Source organism: Aegilops tauschii, chromosome 3, assembly GCF_002575655.3.
Source record: "Aegilops tauschii subsp. strangulata cultivar AL8/78 chromosome 3, Aet v6.0, whole genome shotgun sequence".
NCBI lineage: Eukaryota > Viridiplantae > Streptophyta > Magnoliopsida > Poales > Poaceae > Aegilops > Aegilops tauschii.
Window position 1 is genome coordinate 380,158,890 of NC_053037.3, and position 22,515 is coordinate 380,181,404.

Below are 22,515 nucleotides of genomic sequence, written 5' to 3' on the forward strand. Positions count from 1 at the left end.
ATGAGTTCTGGCAGCAAGACGGCGTGGTGACGATGGTGGTGAACTAGAGGGAGGAGATTAGAACCAAACTGGGCTTATAATTATGAGGATTAGAGGTAGCTAGGGCTAGGTCTAATTAGTCAACTATGACCAACTAGAGGAGGCTCAAAAACTTATGTTCTAGGGGCTAGCCCTGCTCCTCTATTTATATGTTGAGCCCTGGGGTCGTAACTTGGAGAGGAGGCCTCCCCAAAGTCGGTTTTGGAACGCAAAGATGAGTCTGTCTCGGACTCTAGGGCTAAACGCCACGGTTCCCGGCATTTACGTAGACGCCACGGACACCGGCGTCTATCCCAGGGGTAGATGCCATGAACCCTGGCGTCTAGCCCCTGCCTTCCATACAACTCCTTTGTGCACCAACCTAAAGCCTCGTGGGATTTACCCCTTGGCTCAACCATATCATTCTATATATAAATCTTTACCTCCGGACCATTCTGGAGCTCCTCGTAATGTCTGTGATCTCATCCGGGACTCCGAACAACATTCGGTCACCAACATACATAACTCATATAATATTATATCGTCAACGAACGTTAAGCACGCAGACCCTACGGGTTCGAGAATGATGTAGACATGACCGAGACGCTTCTCCGGTCAATAACCAATAGCGGGACCTGGATGCCCATATTGGTCCCTGCATATTCTACGAAGATCTTTATCGGTCGAACCTTTGTGACAACATACGTAGTTCCCTTTGTCCGTCGTTATGTTACTTGCCCGAGATTCGATCGTCAGTATCTCCATACCTAGTTCAATCTCGTTATTGGCAAGTCTCTTTACTCGTTCCGTAATACATCATCTTGTAACTAACTCCTTAGTCACTTTGTGCAAGCTTCTTGTGATGCTGTACTACCGAGAGGGCCCAATGATACCTTTTTGTCATATGGAGTGACAAATCCCAATCTCGATTCACGCCAACTCAACAGATACCTTTGGAGATACATGTAGAGCACCTTTATGTTCACCCAGTTATGAAGTGATGTTTGATAGCACACAAGGTATTCCTCTGGTATCCGGGAGTTGCATGATCTCATGGTCGAAGTAACATGTATTTGACATTAAGAAAGCAGTAGCAATAAACTAAATGATCATATGCTACGCTAGCGGATGGGTCTTGTCCATCACATCGTTCTCCTAATGACGTGATTCCATTAACAAATGACAACTCATGTCTATGGCCAGGAAACCTTAACCATCTTTTGATGAACGAGCTAGTCTAGTAGTGGCTTACTAGGGACTTGGTATTTGTTTATGTATCCACACATGTATTTAAGTTTCCGATCAATAGAATTATAGCATGAATAATAAACCTTTATCATGATTAAGGAAATATAAAAATAACCACTTTATTATTGCCTCTAGGACATATTTCCAACAGTCTCCCACTTGCACTAGAGTCAATAATCTAGATTACACAGTAATGAATCTAACACCCATGGAGTCTTGGTGCAGATCATGTTTTGCCTGCGGAAGAGGTTTAGTCAATGGCTCTGCCACATTCAGATCTGTATGTACTTTGCAAATTTCTATGTCTTTATCCTTGACATAATCACGAATGGAGTTGAAGCGTCGCTTGATGTGTTTGGTTCTCTTGTGAAACCCGGGCTCCTTGGCTATGGAAATTGCTCCAGTATTGTCACAAAATATTGTCATTGGACCCGATGCACTCGGTACTACACCCAGATCGGATATGAACTCCTTCATCCAGACTCCTTCATGTGCTGCTTCTGAAGCAGCTATGTGAAAGTGCTAGTTATCGACTAGAGGGGGGGTGAATAGGCGATTTTTATGAAAGTCTTCAAAACATGGGAGTTTCGAAGAAAGACAATAGAAATGAACCTATAGATATGCAGTGGAAGGAAGACTACACTAGACAAGCCATAGTCATGTAAGTAATGAAGTGAAAGCACGAAGACTATTAGCAGCTAAGCAGTATGGATCAGGATGGAAGATAGTATGAAGCCAAACAACAATAGTCTTCACACAGTGAAGTCAATCAGATCATGCAAGCAGGCAATGACTTCATGAAGACAAACTGTAAGTAAAGAGAGGGAAGTGATAGAACCAGTTGCTTGGAGAGGACAAGGATTTGTTGGACCAGTTCCAGTTGCTGTGACAACTGTACGTCTGGTTAGGGAGGCTAAGATTCAACTCAAAAGACCGCGTCTTCACCTTATTCCCCTTGAGCTAAGGACACTTAGTCCTCGCCCAATCACTCTGGTAAGTCTTCAAAGTAGACTTCCAAACCTTCACGGACTTCGTTCAGCGGCAATCCACAATGACTCTTGGATGCTCAGAACGCGACGCCTAACCAGCTGGAGGATTCACAGTCCTCAAGTGTAATAAGTCTTCAGATCACGCGGAAAGAAAGACTTCAGTGATGCCTAACACTCTTTGGCTCTGGGTGTTTTGGGCTTTGTCCTCGCAAGGATCTCTCTCTCAAATGCTTCGGAGGTGCACTACAAAAAAAGACACATCCGTGTCATTTTGGGCCGAACGAATTTTTTTTCTGTCATACATATGACACTTCTATGACGATAATTGTGACAAAACCCGGTATCATCATAGATGTGGTGGGCTCCTACTTCTATGACAAAAAATCATGACAGAAAATGGGCTTTTCGTCCTGGGCGGGCCGGAGACGCAGCTGCATGACATTCTTTGGGCCGTCCATGACAGAAAAAACCGTGGTAGAAGCGAGGGCGAGGAAAATTTCGGGGAGTTCCCGGTTACGGTGGGAGGTCGGGGCCGAGCGATGCGCGTTTCTCTCATACACGTACGCGTGTGTGTGCGAGGCGTTGGCTCTAACTGAACCCGAGCGAGGCATTGGGGTCTAACTGAACCCGAGCGATTGCACTGCAGGCTACGCGTTACTGAACCCGAGCGATCGATCGATGGCTGTTAACTGAACCCGATCGAGCGATTCCTTCGCTACTGATTCTAACTGAAGCCGATCGATGGATGAACAGTGAGCGTTGCAGGGGGGTTGGATGAACAGTGAGCGGTGGCGTTGCCTCTGGATGAACAGGACCCCGTGGTGTGGAGGGCTGGATGAACAGTAGACGGTGGAGGGGTGCCCGTGGAGGGGTGGTTGAACAGGACCCTGTGGTGTGGAGGGCTGGATGAACAGTAGACGGTGGAGGGGTGCCCGTGGAGGGGTGGTTGAACAGTAGCCGGTGGAGGCTGGATGAACAGGAGCCCGTGGAAGCTGGAGGAGGTCGACGGTAGCCCGTGGAGGCTGGAGGAGGTCAACGGTGGAGATGAACAGTATCCCGTGGAGTCCCGTTTTGCGGTACGCCACACCCCTCCCAATGAACAGGACCCCCGTTTCGACCGTAGGAGGTCCGTTTCCTCCGTTTTGCGGTACGTCACACCCCTCCCGATCAACAGGACCCCCGTTTCGACCGTAGGAGGTCCGTTTCGTCCGTTTTGCGGTACGCCACACCCCTCCCGATCAACAGGACCCCCGTTTCGACCGTAGGAGGTCCGTTTCCTCCGTTTTGCGGTACGGCACACCCCTCCCGATCAACAGGACCCTCGTTTCGACCGTAGGAGGTCCGTTTCCTCCGTTTTGCGGTACGCCACACTCCTCCCGATCAACAGGACCCCCGTTTCGACCGTAGGAGGTCCGTTTCCTCCGTTTTGCAGTACGCCACACCCCTCCCCATGAACACGACGCATTCCGTTGCCTCCCCATGAACATGACGACGACGCTGTTTCTCCGTTCCGACCCAGCCATGTACACGAGCCCTCGCCGTACGTATGCGCGAGTAGGCGTTCGAGACCCTGCCCGTATGTACGTACGTGGCCGTATTTTCTTTCTTGCACCTTGGCCGCTGTACGTACGTGTACATGCTACGTGCGTGCCTCTACTACGACACGTACGCGCCTCTACTACGACACGTGCGCGCCTCTACATCGACCAGTATATATGTACGTACACGTTCGCGACCAGAATGACAACGCTACGTACGCTTCGACCAGGTGGGTCCCGACTGTCAGGCACTTCCTTGCCTGCGAAGATGTAGCTGGTGGGTCCCAGCAGTCAGGGGGGCGAATCGTTTTGCTTTTTTTTGCCCGGACGCACTTCCTTGCGTGTGAAGATGTAGCTGGTGGGTCCCAGTAGGCAGGGGGCGAATCGTTTTTTTTGCCCGGACGCACTTCCTTGCGTGCGAAGGTATAGCTGGTGGGTCCCAGCAGTCAGGGGGGAAATGCTTTTTTCGCGAAATACGGTGGCCCGTCCGGTGGGTCCCTGCTGTCAGGTGGAGGAATCATTATTTTCCATGTAATAGGAGGCACTTCCTTGCTGCCGCCGTGGACCCAGCTGTCGGCCTCTCCACGTACAGTCCACGTCCGATGGAAGTCGTTCCTTGACCATGTTGACCATGCCGCGCCGAGAGCACTAGGGCGGTGGACGACGGCGAGGCCTAGGAAGGGGACGACGCGGAGCCGGTGAAGACGCGGCAGTGGATGCCCATGCGGAGAGGAGTATGAGGGTTCACTCGTTCGGCTGCAGTGTGAGGCTGCCGTCGCCGCAGGGCCTGGCCAGCGGTGCGAATAGTAGGGGGTGGTGAGGCCTCCGCGGCAGCACAACCGGCCACGGGAGGCAGGAGCAGGCGGCACGACCGGCGCTGCCTTGGGCAGCGGGAGCAAGAAGACTAGAGATTGAAGAAGCACTACGGCCGTTGGATGGACATCATACGGTCACTGGAGCTAGAATCGTTCATATTGACTAAGTTGACAAAGCCCTCCATCCCCGTCAACTTAGTAGGCCCACAAGTCAGCCCCCCACCAAGGTGAGTCCCAGCTAGCAGGGGGAGTATTCATTTTTTTGTGCGTAATAAGGAGGCACTTCCGGTGGGTCCGAGCTGACAGCGGGGGGAACGTTTTTTTCGCGAAATACGGTGGCCCGTCCGGTGGGTCCCAGCAGTCAGGGGGGAAATGTTTTTTTCGCGAAATAAGGTGGCCCGTTCGGTGGGTCCCCGCTGTCAGGTGGAGGAATAATTATTTTGCGCGTAATAAGGAGGCACTTCCTTGCGGCCGCCGTGGACCCAGCTGTCAGCCTCTCCACGTACAGTACTCTTTCGATGGAAGTCGGTCGTTGACCACGCCGCGCCGAGAGCACCAGGGCGGTGGACGACGGCGAGGCCTAGGAAGGGGACGACGCGGAGCTGGGGAAGACGCAACAGTGGAAGCCCGCGCGGAGAGGAGTACGAGGGTTCACTGGTTCGGCTGTGGTATGAGGCTGCCGTCGCCGCAGAATAAGAGGGGGTGTGGGTGAGTGGAGGGATGGCCTGGCCAGCGGTGGGAGTAGTATGGGGGTGGTGAGGCCTCCGCGGCAGCACATCCGGCCACGGAAGGTAGGAGCAGGCGGCACGACCGGCGCTGCTTTGGGCGGCTGGACCAAGAAGACCAGAGGTTGAAGAAGCACTACAGCCGTTGGATGGACATCGTACGGTCACTGAAGCTAGAATCGTTTATATTGACTAAGTTGACAAAGCCCTTGATACGCTCCAACTTAGTAGGCCCACAGGCCAGCCTCCGAAACGGTGCGCCCCAGATGTCAGGGGGAGGAATCATTTTTTGGGCGGCCGAAGCTAAGAATATCCGAGATTGAAGAAGAAGCACGACATCCGTTGGATAGAAATCCAACGGCCACTGCTGCTAGAACCGTGTGTTGACTATAATAAGTTGACAAAGCCTTGCATACGCGTTAACTTATTTTTTTAGGGGACGCGTCACTTAGTAGGCCCACAAGTGTGTGACAGAGAACTTATAGCCCATTTGCGTTTTGTAAGAATGTACAACCCACTTTTGAATTCTAATGGAATTTACAACAGCCCATTTACAGTTTGTTAAAAGTACAGCCCATTTTCTAGCTAGGACAATGATTAATAATTTCAACCAACCGTTGAAGACAGAATTCAATAAAATTCACATTTTGATGGGATCCGAAATATTTTTATCCCGAAATTTCTAGTCAGATTAAATATAAATTTGTATTACGTAAAAATCCAACGAAACATTGCACGGGCAACAATGAAAATTTAAGATTTTCAAAATCCATAAATAATATTTTATAAACTAATTTCGTGTTTGGTGCATTTTTATTGTTACTGCTCAGTTTTTATAATTACATCCCATTTATTATTTTTAAAGCCCATTTTCCTGTTAAGCCTAATGCATCCCTCCTAGGAAAGATTTGCAGCCTAGCGGGGCGGAGAATAACAAGTTGACCTTGCCTGGGTATTCCTCAAAAAGGCGTATAGCTGGGCAAGCCATTTTCATCTTGAAAAAATTAGTATCTGGGTTGGATATCTGGCCTGGGCTAGACGGGCCACAGCCCGCCCAGTTAATACCCCGCTCTCCTCTGAACAACAACGAAATCATCGCCAAGAAAAACTCTGCAGTGCTCATGCCTCAAAAACACAAATACTGCTCGAGCTGCTTGGTCCCAGCTGTCGGCCGCACCTTGTGCAATTCTCTCGTTTATATTGACTACATAGGTTGATAATGGTGTGGGACCATGATGTCAGGAAACCAGGAGAAAGCAAAAAAATATAGTTGTACATAATAAGGAGGCAGTTGCGTACGTACGGCTATGGCCCTAGTGGGTCCCTAGTGTCATCCAGTCAAAATAAAGTCATCTCCTGAATCCTCATGTTCGTTGACGATGTTAACATTGCTCGGCGCCACGGCGAGCGCAACAACTCGAAGGACAACGGAGAGGGCCTCATGGGCCCTACGGATGGTCTGATACAGCGCCCGCTGCTCATTCAGGAAGCCAGGATCATCGGACACCTATGAGCACCTTCGAGAAACTAAGACGGCATGAAACGGTAAGGCCGCACTTGGGAGCTCTGGTTTATTTCAAACCTGTATTAACATACAAGTGTAATTTACTCGTCATCGGAAACAACGCGTAAAATACAGGCGTAATGAAACCGAGGGCCCGAGGTCTGTAAGTAAAACCGGCGGGTTACGCGTGTAATTTGAGAGACCAGTGTATATTTTACGAGCACTGCTATATGGACGACATTACCAGACGATACATGCACGACGTGCGTATCATGCCATCCATGGGCAAGGCTGAAACAGCAGCTAACGGCTGGATTAGCAATCGTCTGAGTGTCGTTCAGCATTTTTATCGTGTGTGAAGTACTTCCGATATTTTACTAGTCGAAATCGACCAACCAAGCGCCTTCACCCGAGACCAACTGCTTTAATTTACAAGCGTCAGTTTTACAAGCGGTTTTGGTTGGAAAACGACGATCCAATCACATCCTAATATCATGAGTTGGTCGGAAGATCATATGGTTTCACGTCTAACCTACTCGACTTGTCGTATAGGCTATGAATGAAACATCAGACGATGAACTTCTTAAGCACGGAAACAATAGAAGAGGATGATCTTCTTAACAAGCAAATCACTGGCATTAGATCGACATGCAAAACAATACGAAGCATTATTCTCAGGAGGCACGGTGAACAGCTCGTGATGCCGCATGCCACAACATTCCAAGCTCAACTTTGCAATCAAACACAAGGCCTGGCATTACATAGACAATATTCAGAACAAACTCTTAACATAGGAATATCTCAGCAGAGTAACTATTTACTTCTAAACTGAACACAGGAATAGGAAAAAACACTCGACGCTGCTCACAGCAAGGGCGTCCCACTCAAAAAATATCAAATGCATGTCTTCTGGCTAACATCAATGAGCAAATTTTGACAAGGTTTTCCAATTCCAATATATTAAACTAACATCTTCTTGCTAACATCAATGATTAAACTTTGACAAGCTTTTCCCATTCAAAATATGTAATGCCTATGATCGTGGAGTCCTGTCGTAGCTTCTTGTACTTGTTTGGGCACTTTTTGCCCATGGCACTCCACGTGTTGTTAAATTGCCAATGGTCTCTACAGACTAGTCATGTCACCGGTGTCTAATAATGCTCTGTAAAGCTTCTCGGCCATTCCTTCTGTAATGTAGCGCAAATAGTTACTGCTTCTTTCTGCAAAGTGGAACGACCAACTGGACCCAGTAATGCAGCAGTTTGCCTTGGACACATTGGCTCCTTTTGTGCAGTTCAACTAAAATCGAAGTCGGAATAAAACCGAGCTTTAATTTTGATATCCCTGTAAGCAACAATAGGTATAAGGGAAAAAATTACTGAGAAATAACGGTTGATGACTTGTACTCCCAGAAGAAAAGCATCTACTGATCTACTTTATCTTAATGGGAAACAAAGCAGGAGAGTAGCAATTCTCCATCAGTGTGATTCATTCATATTGACTGAGACATTATCTTAACAATGCCTTGTTTCAACATGTATAAAGAACGACAAAGCAGAAAAGTACCATTCCTAAAACAATGCAACTGATTCATTTTAACAGAGACATTATCTTAACAATACCTTGGTTAAACATGTAGAAAGAACTACAAAGCAGGATAGTACCATTCCTAACAAGTGTTGCAGTTTTGAACTAAGATTCAGTAGTTAATTAATTCTGAGAGTGGCATTGCTTAATTTTACCAGCGGCATTAGATTAACGAAAAGCATAAACAGTTCCAGGGGAGAGTGGGCGCAACAACAGTATGTGCTTCCATCTACTTATAAAGGGGGTGATGCAGAGTTTGTTGTAACAAAGCAACAAGCATCATGTCTGGGTTGGTCCCATTTTTGTTCACTACTTAATGGGAAAAGACAACAATACAATAGCTTCAATTCAACATTTATTTAAAACAGTACCAATACAAGTAGCACAACATCTCAAAGCACACTGCACAATCATGTGGATGAAGGCCTGTACTGACCTTTCATGAGACAGACAAGATAAAATACGAATCTGCCAACACGAATAGGAAATCCAATCTCGTTTTGTGCAGTTGCACTGAAATCAAGCAAAGTGTTTCGTGTAGCGAAGCAAAATGTCACAATAGCAACAAGTTGAATAGATATCCCTGTTTAAACAGAGGCAAAAAAGGAATCAATTACTGGTTAATAAAGGAGGATGAAACATGCGGCCATAAAAATGGTAATCCCGCCAATCCCTAACAAGTGTTGCAGTTTTGAAATAAGATTCAGTAGTTAATTCTGAGAGTGGCATCAATTACTGGCTTATAAAGGGGGTGATGCTGAATTTGTTGTAACAAAGCAACAAGCATCATGTCTGGGTTGGTCCCATTTTTGTTCACTACTTAATGGGAAAAGACAGCAATACAATAGCTTCAATTCAACATTTATTTAAAACAGCACCAAAACAAGTAGCACAACATCTCAAAGCACACTGCACATATCATGTGGTTGAGACCAAGAATTGAAACAACTCGCCACGAAGACTGGAAACAAATCTCGATCTCCTTTTGTGTAGTTCCACCAAAATTAAGCAAAGTCACCGGTGTGACATTCAAGTTGAACTGCACAAAACACTCTTAAAACATAAGTGTTTCGAGTAGCGAAGCAAAATGGCGCAATAGCAACAAGTTGAATCGATAGCCCTGTTTTAACAGAGGCAAAAAAGGAAACAATTACTTGCCGATAAAGGAGGATAAAACAAACGGTGACAGAAAGAAGCATCTAACTTATCTTGGATGGAAAACAAAGTAGGACAGTAGCATTTCTAAAACGGTTGCATTGATTCATATTAACAGAGACATTCTCTTGAAACAACATTCGTTAAAAATGTAATTTACTTTTAACAGTAGCATTGCTTCAATTTTCCGGCGGCATTCTTAGATTAATAACAGCAAAATAGCTGTATGGGACATGCCAGCACCATGTGTGTCCACACGTATAAATGGGTGATGCAGAGTATGTAGCCAAGCAGCATATATGCGCTGGTCCCATATTTGTTCTCTTTGAACCTTCTTCCTACGTGAGGGCAGCAAATCTAGTCCTGCACAAACTACCCGACCCCCCAGTTTCTTCCCCTTTTCAACAAAGGGATCGGTTCCTTACAGATGTGTGTACTGGGTTACCCCCTTTTTCCCTTTTCGACCTACAAAGCGGCTGGATAGCTAGTCTATACTACTTTCCGCCCCTCCTTTCCTCATTGGACCACGTCCTAGATTCTTGCTCCAGCCCACCGCACCCTTCTTTCCTCTTTGAACCAAGACCTAGAGTCGACTACAGATCGAAAAAGATCCACATGCAGCTAGAGCAACGACGGTTTCAAAGAAACTTATACCTTAGGGTCGTCGGGATGTGGCAAGGCGTGCGGCGGGAGGCCGGATCTGCCCACACTACGTACGACAGCGAAGAAGAAGGGGTCGGTGGCCCTCCCGCACAGGCGCTGGGTGAAAGAGAACAGCGCAGCCGGTAGTGGATTGCCTCCCTCGCCGAAGGCGATAGAGTGAACGCTGCACCTCCCCCCTTCCCGGTGCGACGGGATACAGACGCCTCCTTCACCAGCTGTGAGGGGGGAGAGAGAGACAAGAGGCCAACGCAGTCTTGTTTAGATCTGGTGAAGAGAGGGTGAGAGACTGTGAATATAGCAAACCCTAGCAAATGAATGCTGAGCCTCCAGCGTGTAACATATATGTAGTGCGGCGAGCGTGTGGAGAGTGCAAACCCTAGCGAACAAGCGCTGAGGCTCCCGCTTATATATATACTACTGTAGTACGGACTGAGCTCCGGTGCCTTCACTGCACCTGCTTTTGGCTGTATGACAGGTGAGCCAGCCACATTTTGGGCCCACCTGTCATAAATCCAAAGGCAGGTGCACTAAGTCAATGAAGCTGCGTCCATATAGTACTCTCGTGTATACGACTAATATATATTGGAGTGGTTTTCTTATTCTCTCCATAACAATTGTTTTAAATTGTGTAAGTACGTAACGAAACTCTTTATTTAATGTACAGTGAAGAAAACTAGTACTACATCCGATGAACTAACGATCCACGCCCACGCGTCCTAGTCGCACTTCCTGTCCTTCACGTGTGGTACACTACCCTCCCTTAAGTGAACGACCACACATGCGCCAAATTATCGGAAACGTGTGAGAGTGTGTACAAATAAAGAATTTTAATTTCAATTATCAGAAAGGTTTGAGAGTATTACAAAGTTTGACTTCAGTCAAATCTAATATGCGGAGTAAGTAAAAATGGAGGGCTACTACGTCCATCCGGGTGTTTAGTCCACACCATTTTTTAAATCAAAGTTAATAGCTGGACAAATAAAATTACAGGGGAGCTAGAGACAAAGTTGTGAGAAGGCTTAGAAATCAATACAAAACTTATGCTCTTAGTACCAACGTCGATCCTTCTTCGAGGAAACATTTGGTTCATAGCCAATTGTGTGATAAAATTGCACCAACGTGAAAGACGACTGCGTCTCCAACGCAACCAAGGTGAACTGACGAAGGATATCATCTTTGTGCGTAACAAGCAAAGAGCACTAATGGAAGACAGCTTGTTTTTCATTGAAAATCAATCAGCTTCACCAGCCGACGCAACCATGAGGCGCAACCATGAGCATCGATAGGTCATCGTGGTGATGCATCATCCATTTGGCATCAAGTTTGGGTGAGGCACCTATGAAGTTTGACAAATCCTCACTGTGGTCTGTTTCTTCTCAGTAATCAAGCTCGAGGAAGGAAGAACCACGTGGCAGAGGACAGTGAGGCGGAACAACAATGGCCATCCAATTTTGTGCAGTTCCACTAAAATTGAGGAAGACATGCCCGGGTATGGAGACACGCATCGCAGTTTCCAAAAATATAAAAAAGGGTTAGCAACGACATCTCAATTGTCAATAAGAATTAATGAAAAGTACACCAACAAACAGAAGCATCATAATTATCTTGATGGGAACTAAACCAGGATACCCGAGAAAAAAAGCATTTCTTCATTTAACCAGTGACAGTACTACCACCATATGGACAATGACCACACAACCACCATGTACTTTTTGTTGAAACAACATGTATACCTCCACCGAGGCATAAATCAGGACAACTTTTCGAGTGGCATTTCCTCTATAATAGTACTAGTAGGTGATGTTGGACCAGCCGACAAACCCTAACTACTATGCATGGGGAGCTGGGGAGTAGTCGCATAGAAGAAAACCCGCACGCAGCGACCTGGGAAGCTGGACCAGTACAAGAAGTTATACCTCAGGTGGGCGAGATGTCGTTTAGGCGGGCGGCCGGGATCTGCCCACATGACGGCAGCGAACAAGGGCATGGAGGATCTTCATCCGCGCCAGCGCCGGCTCCGAGAGGACGGTGCGCATCGGCTTCCTCCGTCGCTGACGGCGACAACGTCAACGCTGCACCTCCTCACCTCCCGTAGCGGACGGATTCGGCCGGATCTGTGACCACCGGTGAGGAGAGAGATAGAGTGGACACTATCATCTTGTTTTGATATGGAGAGGGTGAGAGAGCGAGACGCGAGAAACTCTATCAAACAAGAGGCTATAATGGAGTAAAAAAATCTCTCCATAGCAGTGGTTTTAAATAGAATACGTGCGTTCCCGGAAAAAAGAAACGAAAACTGGCGGACAATTTTTTAAGGGTCTGTCTAGGACACATCTAGATGTGACATAGTTATGTCACATCTAAGTTGATGTCCACTCTGTTTGTGGTCTATTTTTTTCCTAGTTTTTTTGTTTCTTGTTGCTACATTATATACTTGTGGGAGCTTAGATGTGATATCCTTAAATAACATCTAGATATGAATTAGACAAACTGATTTTCTAACGTACCAAGAAAGAAAACTCGATCAAAAACACGCCCCCACTTCCAGGTCGCGAGAGTCGTCGCGCACACACACATAGACATAGACATGCATATCCGTGTTTATGTAAAATTCCATTTCCATCTCCATCTCCAATCATATTTGTCCAACTGGCACATTATTTACGTTGTTAATTATATACGCAGCAATATTAACGTACAACATCTCTTGTTTGCGCATGACCGGACCGCTGCCACGGCCGGTCCTGACCAACCCGAACTCTCTTCATCACCCGCGCGTGCTTCCCGCCCGAAACGGTCAGTGCCGCATTCATGACCGGCCAGAGCGGACGCGACCTCTCACTGGCGCCGGCATTGAAGCGGCGCGCCGGCCGAGAGAGCGTCGCCCGCGCCGCTTCCGGGTGCACGCGGCTGCTCCGCGTTCAAAGGTCGCAATAGCCGGCTACAACATGCATGTAAAAAGTTCTTGGGAGTCCGTGCTACAGCTAGCTGTCCTCCCCCAACTCGTCAATCTCTTCCAGTAGTGCTAGTACTCCATGGCGCGATCCATCGAAAAGCAGGCGGGAAAGTTACCGTATACTCGGTTTGCGGTGAGTGGCATGCTGAGCAACCGTATGGGTCGAGCCGTGGAGGAGGGTGAGACATGAACACGATAGACGTGATTTAAACGTTGGTTTTGCTCGATGGCCGATCCAACAAAACGAAACGTTGGTTTCTCTCCGGTTCCATTTTTTCTCCGGAAAAACGGAAACTTTCCACTCCATTTTCATTCCTATTCCAAGGTTGCCCCATTACAACATTCCATCAAATACAAAGGAAAACTAACACGCATGCTGATGCATCTGAATGATTCATAGATCATAGCCAATATTTACTTCACAACTAAAGAAAAAAGTTGTGAGAGCGTGTACGAAAGAAAAACTACTGATGGGGTCACTATGACTTAAACCCTAAACCCTAAACATGATTTAATTTCCTGGCCAGGTAGAACCTGTCGAAGGAAAGACGACTGGCACCCTCGGATCATACGATGCTTTTGTGCAGTTCCACTAAAATCGACCTGAGCATCCCTGATGGCAAAGATATTGAAGAAGTGTGATTAGAATAATAGTACTGGCACTAGTTCATGAGACATAAACTCATCACAAGTAGAAGCCGGTAGAAGTAGAGAAAGATCGACATGGAGATGGAGCTACGGCAGTGGAGCAAGCCGGCTCCAAAAGGAAGATGGACTACCTGGGACGTCGGGCTATAGCTAGAAGGGCGGTTGGGACGCGGCATCGGCCCATACCGCGGTGACCCCCGATTGGGACGCACCGACTGTGGGTTTTCTCCCTCGCCGATGTCGACCGCGTCTACGCAAAACATTGTTCCCTTCCCCCAGCTGCGGGATCAGGCCCGTCGTTCTATGCTTGTGAAGAGAGCAACCTAAGCAAGCAGGCTTGTAGCTTAGGCTCCTGCTAGTGTATATATAGTGGTTTTCTTTTTCTCTCCATATCAACCATTTTATATTGCGTACGTGTCATTCAAGAGTGAAATGATGGTTGCTTCTTCCGACTAACTTACTGTGTGATTTGACTGCTCCTTAGTGGCCCCTACACGTACTCCCCCTACATGTATGCAACAGTCACACGTACACATGGACGCAAAAACGCGCACGACGCCCTAATGCATGCATGTCCGAGCACACGACGGAACACACACGGTCACGCTCAAGTGCTCAACCTACACGTGCATGCACACACATACTCAGTCAGGGTGAGCTAGTGACCGTATAAACACCGGAAAATATATATATTGAGCGCAATGAGCGTATTATGAAGTCCACCGACCGTATTTTTACAAATATACAGTGATAGACAGTGTATTTATCTCGTTTGAAATTAAGCCATATTAACCAGAGAGGAGGCAGTATGGACTAGCATTACTTTGCTGTGTCCCGTCAACTTGCCGAACGAGGAGAAGGTTGCAGGACGGGAGAAGCTTGCGCGCGGTGGCTCGCAGGACAAGGAGAAACTTTTGACTAATGCAAGCTCTCCCTCGCTCAGGCGGTGGACGTTCAACAGTTAATTCGGTGTCAGATTGCCAGAAGCATACACTATACTACTAGTGCTATTATTGTTCGACTTCCCGAATAGGCGAACAGCCAAGCGCAAAGTTTACTAGTACTACTACTATAGTCTATAAAGGTATGTACTATACTAGTACTAGGAACCGGATGGAGGAGCGTCTGCACTCTTATTATAATTAAAATGTGATAAAGCAATCTTCAACACATTTGGTTCTCTTCGAGGGTTCTCGCATGTGATAATGGAAGTGGATTGCATGGAACACTCGCCACAATTCTCGCTTAATTCTGGCTCATATCCTATTACAAATAGTAGCGCTCGGTAATATTTCCTCTTTTTTTGTTATTCAGCATGTAAACAGGTCAGCAAACCTTGCGGCGCATCTTCGTGCGAACCGTGCTTGCTGCACTTTGAATGTGGCCGAGAGCTGGCTTGATGAAACACCTCGCTTCCAACTTCTTTTTTTGCGGGGTACCTCGCTTCCTAGTGTCTTGGCTGATCGTCCTAAGAATGCTTATATATGAATAAAGCTCTCTCATTTACCCGCAAAAAAGATTAAGCCATATTAACCGGAAAGGAGGGAGTATGGACTAGCACTACTTTTTGGCGTGTCCCGTCAACTCACAGAACGAGGAGAAGCTTGCAGGACAAGGTGAAGCTCGCTTACGCCTTTTGACTAATGCAACCTACCCTCGGTGGACATGCATCAGTCCATTCGGTGTCAGATTGTCAGAGGCATACACTGTAGTACCCAACATGCGGAGTACCATCATTGTTCGACTTCACGAAGAGGCGAAGAGCCAAGCGCAATAGTACGAGTAGTGCTACTACTAGAACCGCATGGTGGAGCGTCTGTACTCTTTTTTTTATCTCTGATAAAGTACACATTTATTCCGGAGAAGGGCAGAAAACGGCAGCCCAACATGTAATGAATGATATCGATCAACCAACCATGCTCGAATATATCCTGGCCTCCGTGCGAGCCCGTCTGTGTGTTCTCGCTCCTCGTCTCTCTCAAGGAACGGCGGGTTGGCTCTTTGCCGTCAATTGAGATCGGTTTGCTCACACTCCTATCCCACATGTCAGTGATATGCCAAGAGGAGGTGCGTTGACCGACTGGCCATACGCGTACTTGGTTTTGCACCTTCATATAACTCCTCCCTCCGTCACAGTTTACAGGGCGCGCTTCATTATGATGCATTTCTCTCAATGCATTTCCACCACCAGAGAGACTTTAGACGCGTTTGGTTTAATGCTCAATTAGTTAGGGCGTGGTAACCGCAATCAAGTCCACAATTTTCTCTCCATGTATTGTACTACTACGGAGTGGAGTAAGTGCATGCATGTGTGTACCCGAGGTGGAAGCACTGCATGCATGTGTGTATGCATTATTCCCTCTAGTAATAGACACCGTGCTATAACTACCAATGCTATTTTTCAGGCCGATCGCTAGTCGCCTTGGTCCCACAGATTTTTTTCTTTTTTCTGAAGCGCGCTGTATAAACAGTGTCGGATGGAGTAGTATGAGCGGATTCAAAGAAGAGCGTATTGATGGTTGCTTCTTCAGAGCAACTTACAGTGGGAAAGGTGGGGCTTATGATTTGACTGGTCATTACTCACTATTAATGCGGCGCAAGACCGGCTGAGTCTCCCATGCGGTTGTGCACTACCCCCTCGGTTCTTAAATATACTTCGGAGTATTTGTCTTTCTAGAGATTTCAACGAGTGACTACTCAAATATTTGTCTTTTTAGAGATTTCAAATGGACTGGCACATACGGATGTATATAGACATATTTTAGAGTGTAGATTCACTCATTTTGCTCCATATGTAGTCACTTGTTGAAATCTCTAGAAAGACAAATATAATATTTAGGAACGGAGGGAGTACACATACGAAGCAAAATGAGTGTCTACACTCTAAAATATGCCCGTTTGAAATTTGTAAAAAGACAAATATTTAGGAACGAAGGAGTATAATTTTGTGCATGTCACATGGACCCGGATGATGAAGAGGCTTCTGGCAATGCTATCAAGCTTCCATCATTTGTTTACATAATTGACGTACTATACAAATAATTTTCCAGCGACATGAAATTGTACAATGGTGTGAGCTTTCAGCTTTTGTTTCGCGTGTCTTGCCATCGATGCTCTTTCGGAAACAATAAAAAACTAACTTCCTTGCTAATGCATGTCAATTATTAGCAGATCAGAGCTAATAATTACATCACAACTGAAGACAAAGTTGTGAGAAGGTGTTAAATTAAAATTGATCCATGCTTTCATTGGCAGCAACGTCCCCCAGCTCTGTCTAAATCAACAAGGCATGTTGGGAAAAAAAGTAGCTGTCTGGAGCATGCAACATTCCGATCATTTTGTGCAGTTCCACTAAAATAGAGCTGAGCGTCCCTGTTCCAAAGATATTAAGTGTGATTACGATAATAGAGGACTGCTAATGAAACAATAAACACACAAATATAAGCCGGTCACCTTTGCAGTCTCTCTTAAGACTAACTAGTTGGAGAAGATTAGGCTCGGAGTTGGATGAGGAGGATAGAGCAAAACCAATCTCCCTTTGTGCAGTCGCACTGAAATGTAGAGACGTTGCCCGTGTGACATTTTAGTACAACTGCACAAAACACTCTTAAGAAAAAAGTGATTTGTGCAGTTCACCAAAAGGTCGTAATAGCAACGAGTAGAAAGGAAACAATTACTGGCCAATAACAGTTGATGACACATGCGACGACAAAAAAGAAGCATATTCCTTGTCCTAAGGGAAGATAACAACACGGTTGTGTTTGTCTAAAACGGTGTGAGGACGAGAATGCAATATGGAAAGTACGCCGGACGAGCTACGTTTTGGGCAAAGAACTATGGAAGATCCACATGCAACGACGTGGGAAGACGGGCAGTGGAGCAAGGCCGGAGGGGATACCTGGAGGTCGTCGGGATGTAACTAGGTGAGCGGCGGTGGGCGGAATCTGCGAGCAGGTGGCGTAGGCCCTGCCGCGCCGGAGCTTGGTCAAAGAGAACGGCGTGTACCGTAGATCAGGACGTGCTGCCTCGGCGCCGTCAAACGGAGAAACGATGCACTTCCTCCCTTTCCCCCGGCGGACGGGATGTGGCCGGATCAGTGACCAACGGTGAGAGAGAGAGAGAGGCCACCGCACTCCCTTTCCCCCGGCGGACGGGATGCGGCCGGATCAATGACCAACAGTGAGAGAGAGAGGCCACCGCAGCCTTGTGTGAGATACTCTGAAGAGCGACAAACCAGGTAGGCAGGCTCCATTGTATATAGTGAGCGGACTACCTTTTTCTCCATCAAAATCGTTTTATATTCTGTGTACGTGCCATTGAGCGCTATAACTTCATTTAAAAATAACGCGGCAACGCGTCAAGTCGAACTTTGTTTCGTGCACGCGTGGTACATGACCTCCCTAGGTAAACAACCGCTACAGGCGTTCAAATTAGCACGTGGGCTGCCATTTCGTAAAGAAATGAGCTCCACCGTGTACCCGCGCGGGTGTGGCTGGGCACGAAGCGTGAGTACGTGCACGGTGCACCTATTCTCTTCTTGTATACGTACACCACCTATGTGGGGTGGTGTGAGAGAGATACAAACCTAGAGAGATATAGTGTGTGGGTTCTTGAGAGTTTTTTTGGGGGGCGGGGTCAATCAAAAAATGTAACATATGCAATGTGTGTGAAATAGAGTCCTGGATATAACATATATATAGAGGGGGCGATCCACGAGAAGAGAGTGGAGGTATCATCGGCTTGAGGTGTCCATAGAATCGAAGAGAGGGATGATGTGTGTGCGTGTGCGCGCGCGATCGATAAAGAGTGCCATCGAATTTGTGTGTGCCCACGTCAAAGATATAGAGTGGCTGGCCTACTGGAACGTGAGATGGGACATGTGCAGTTTGTCTCTGTGGCATGGATACCTACCTGCAGCGCTCGACTATCGGTGTGTGGTGGGGGAAGAGGGAGGCCCAATTAACTATAGAGGTACAATGGCTGGTATATGTGTGGAGGAGGAGAGAGGCCTACCTCATGTATTAAGGAGATCGATCTGCCTCATGTATTAAGGGAGATCGATCGACATCCATGCATATGTGCAGGAGAGGAATAAGGTTGGGAGAGAGACAGAGCTAGAGTGTTGGAGGGGGTGGTAGTGGAGTTGCTTCTAACAAATGGTGGGATAGGCTTGCTAGACAAACAGAGGGCACGCCTGCAATATCAATAAGAGAGGAGATGGCTGCTTGTTGTCTGTGCACGTGCGTGTGAGAGACGGGCCAGGAGGCATGCACGAATGATGAGGGGGGACGATGTGGCTGTGGTAAGCAGACGTAACTACATAGGAAGATCAATCGCCCTTTGTTAGAGAAAGGAGAGACATAACTTGTGAGGTACGTCGATCGATGGGGGGGGTAGTTAAAGTCGATCTAGGTATATGTTGGGAGATCGATCGGTATACATGCATGTGTGTGTTAGAAGCAAATGAGGCACGAGGAGAAGGATAGAGAGAGAGGGATGCATGTAGGAGGTGGTACGAGAGGCATACTATATCGAGGGGGGAGGAGTGTGCGAGTACGAGAACGATGAAAAGAGTGGCAGGAGTGAGGCATGGACGGTGACAAGAGAAGAGGGGAAGCTTGTGTTTGTGCTAGGCACACCTGGCAGAGAGGCATATCGATCGATGTGTGCCGTAAAGAAGGAGCTGGGGGGCCTACACACACCGTGGGTGAACGACCTAAAGTGAAAAGACGAATTTGCGCGATGGAGCTAGAGAATGCTGAGGGAGGGTGAGAGGGATGCGGGCGTGTGCATGCACAAGAGAAAGTTAGCGCTAGCTACAAAGCTAAGAGGGTTGTGTGGGTGTAAAAGACGAATAGAGATCATATATACTTCATTATAAAAAGCGAATTCAGATATTTGAAGAATTTATCATAGTGTTTCAAACCGACGCATGTGTGAATATATATAACGGTGATACACATGGTGTGGTTATGAACATGTTATACTACATTTAATATATTTTATCTCTACTCTTATAAAAAAACGGAGTTGTTGATGATGGTGTGCCTGCCATCCTGCATTATAGGCCGCCCGATTTATATCTGGCGGATAGCAAGGAAACTATGATGGTTGAAGTTGGCAACAATCATGATTGTAGATTCTTATTGAAATAGAGAAACAAATTCAAATTTAGTTCGAATTGCAGCGGTAGTATAGACATTTGGAATGCACTAAAATGTTGGTATGAGTAGGTTACATGCATTATATAGCAAGCGAAAAAATTTAATCGGACATAACATGGATTCATACTCCCTCCTTCCATCTATATAGGGCGTAATGAGATTTTTAAGACCGCCCTTGACTATTGACAAGATTAATAGTATATGACATGCACAATGTGAAAATTATATCATTGAAAGAACCTTTCACAAACGAATTTAACGGTGTGCTTTGTGTAAGTTGCATGTCATATATCATTGCTCTAATATTTTGTCAAAGTTAGCATCGAAAAACACATTAGGCCCTATATAGATGGAAGGAGGGAGTAGCTTTGAATAGCATTTGTATAGTAAAACGGGGCAAGACTCTCTCTTTGTGTGGTGTGAATAGTTTTATTTTTTTTGTTTTCTTTTTGGTTGAGGGAAGTGCGAATTGATTTGGTACGTACAAGTACAATATTACTACACGTTAGGCTTGTTCCTAAAATTCAACCCGCGTCTTGTTATATCCCGAAAATTCAGATATCGTGCTCCCAAAACTGGCGCCTTCACAACCCGCGCCTTGCTATCCCGAAATTACAACGCGCGCGAAAACTCCCTGCAGCTGCCAAATCCCGACATGCGAAATCCCCCTTCTAACCCTGAGCCGAAAGGGCCGCTAGTTCAAATCGGTGGGGGGTACTTTTGTAACACACCCTACATTTTGGACAAGCGCATCCCTAAGTCATGCTTCACCCCCTCCCATCGCCCCCTTTTCGCCATTCGAAATCCCAGGCCGCCATAACCTCTCCGCTCCAGCCGCGAAACCCCACCCTCCTCCGTCCGTGACATCACCGTTGCCCAGCCGGAGCCTCTTCCCCGACGACGTTGTCCACCGCAACAGCTCGACGTCCCTCGTCCACCTCCCCGGATGAGGATCCGTCGTCCATCTCGCCGTCCCATCGGTTCAGCTGCCCCGTCCTCCACCTCCAAGGAGCTGCTCCGACGATCGCCTCGTCTATCGCGACTGCTCCATCCCCACAGCGCCGCCTTAACCTGCTCCACCAGAACCGCAGCATCCTCGCCGACTCCTCGGATGAAGCCGAGGTCTACTCAGCGCCACCAAAGAGGTTGTACACTCATCGCATCGCACCTTCTCCTCAACTTGACCTCCCGGCGCCGACGGTGCTCCATCCCGCACCCCCATGGAGCGGCTACCTTGAAGCCGGCGCCGCGGGCGACATCTCCACGGCGGCTCTCCCCCAGTGCGAGGCCCCTTCGGCGGCGCGTCCATACCAGCCGGATCTGCTGCTGCTGCTCCGGCTCTCGCTCGCTCGCTCGCGCTGCTGCTGCTGCTGCTGCTCCGGCTCTCGCTCGATCGCTCGCTCGCCCAGCTGCTGCTGCTGCTCTCCCCCTCGCTCGTGCTGCTGCTCTGCTCCGATTAAGCCACACTTCAGTCGACTGAATCGACTTTTGGGTCAGTCGATTTTCAGGGGTTGGGGGGGGGGCTCGCCGGAGTTAAGGAAGAACCACCCGCAGCGGGGACGGGGGCTCGCGGGAGAGGTACCCCACTATCTATCTTAGGTTTCAAGGTGGGGGGCGGGGGCCTAGAGGGCTGGCCGGGGCGGCGAGGCGGCGCTGGGGCCGGCGGTTCGGCCGGTGGTGGCTGGCGGCTCAGGGGGGTGCAGGTTGAATATGAACTGCAGGCCCTCCCTAAACTATATGTCAAGTGCCTCTCTGCTACCATTGCGTTCAGTTTCGATAGTAGCATTCAGATTCCACAGTAAATTTCAGTTTCGACAGTTAAGTTCAGAGTCAACAGTTTTTACCTCATCTGTTGTAGTCAGGTGGTTTTTGGTGATGTTAATTTTACATCCATTTTACATCATCTATTGGATATGCTATTAGAATCCCACTTGAGATTGACGATGTCTGTCTTGTGCTGCTTCAGCCTTGACGTCTTACGGCTCACCGGAGCTGCTCCAACAACAGAACGATCCATCACAACAGAGCAGTGCCCTGGACGCCGTCTACAGATTCCTCAGATCTTCCTTCACACCTCCGACAGCCACCTCTGCCTCAACTGCTTCAGCGACCAACCCAATGATGCTGAGGTCGACACGGCTACGGCAAAGAGGTTGTACACTTGTTGCATCACTTATTACTATACATTCACGTCGATCCATTAGGGCTATTTTGGTTCAACGGAAAAACATCGATCCATTGGTTGTTACCATCACTCTAAATTTCTGCATGCTCTCCTTACATAATCCCACCATATTTTTTTCGTATGCATGTCAGATATTGTACACAGTCATGCTGAACATGTAGAGAAAAAGAGAAGAGTTTTGCGCGGCAATACAATGTCATGCAGACATCGCTCCATGGTGGGTTCAATGGCAAACCCTCCCCACCCCTCTCCAGATTGTAATTCAGAGGAAGATATCTGTTCTGAGGCGGATTCAGACGCCGCTGACCACTCCTATTTAG